Genomic DNA, 1,604 nt, shown 5'->3' on the forward strand with positions numbered 1-1,604 from the left:
ACAAAGTGAAGAAGGGAGGAGCACCGCTTAATTCACAGAGTTCAGCTTCTCGATGGATTAATTGTAAACATTTAAGAGATGCGGAGTCATCGTATCATATAAGTAAAGCAAAGTTTGAGTTGTTGCTGGTCATGTTCACTATCCTCGCAGTCCTGATATCCATTACGACTATATCACTATGCCTCCTTATTGTATTTCAAGGAGAGATGGGCGCTCAATCTCCTAACAATGGCAGTACTCTTACTTTCACTCAGTCTCCTACTACTACTGCTTTTAGTGTGAATCCATTGGATTCTTGCCAGTGTTCAGGTAAATGTTGTGTGGTGTTTCAATTTGGGTATTGATGGCCTGCCTTTTGTTATTTGTTTCAGACCTATGGCATATCAGCCTGCAGACCAGCTACATAAAGCCTGGTTTACTCTTGACACAAAACGCAACGCAAATGAACAAAAAATTGAAATTTGACCAATTTTGCGTCAACTTCAAAGCGTTTTTAAGGTTTTTTGCATCAAAAGGTCAAATCGCCCATGCACTTTTAATCTTTTCTTCGAGTGTAAACCAGGCTTTAAACCATTGTTATGATTAGTACAATAGATTGATTATTATTATTCTCCCCTCTCTCCCTCTTTCTAATAGTAAACCAGACTGATGATCTAAAGGTGTGTCACATGTATTAGTTGTTTAAGCTACGGTATCATTGTTTTCTTCGTTTCTTGTCATTGAGTAGTTATCAACTTCACTGATATCTTTCCCAGCTGCTTTCAATCAAAAACATGATCAACCTGATGAAGGAAGAAAAGGTAAGGGCTAGCTGGTAATTGCCAGCCTTTGTGTCATTTTTGCAAAGTAATTATAATGATATAATTATGTCTATGACTCTATTTGTATAAATTTGTTGATAGTATTGATAAGTTATGAGTCATGTACCTGTACATTGACAGTGCTGCAATTTATTGTTTAAACTGTTCCATCTTACCTTTTTGTATTTACAGAATATGTCTACTAGTGATATATTGAAACAGCTCAAGGCTTACATGTATCAGATTAAGATTATCAATGAATCATTACAGTCCTTGATACCTGAGTCTAAGAAACCTAGAATACCTATACTAACTGGATTAAACCTAACATCAACAATAACTATCAATCATGGTGACTGTGTCGATGAATTACAGGAGTATACACAACTAGATGAGCTCAATCTTCGTTCTAGTGTGGGAATCAATATTGGTCAGTGACATCATTAGAAGAACAAAAGAAGTGGCTAAATGTTATCTTAAGAAAGTATGTGAGAGAAGATGAAGACCAGTTTGTAGTGTATTCTAACTCTTGGCTATGGTGGGAGGTAGGGGTGTGCAATACAACAAATACTACAAATTTTTATCTAAATTATTATGATAATATCGTATATATATAGGTCAATTTTAGTTCATGTCATTCAATATGATAATAGCACACACATTAATTAAGCCAAATTAACAGTTATAAGTTTTAATTACAAGAATGATCAGAGCAAAAACAAAATAATGTCATTCAATGAACATAATATGAGTGATCAATGCTGATAATAATAATAATAATCTAACCCCCCCCACTAACTCTAC

Source organism: Amphimedon queenslandica, unplaced genomic scaffold (assembly GCF_000090795.2).
Source record: "Amphimedon queenslandica unplaced genomic scaffold, v1.1 AMPQUscaffold_13454, whole genome shotgun sequence".
Classification (NCBI taxonomy): domain Eukaryota; kingdom Metazoa; phylum Porifera; class Demospongiae; order Haplosclerida; family Niphatidae; genus Amphimedon; species Amphimedon queenslandica.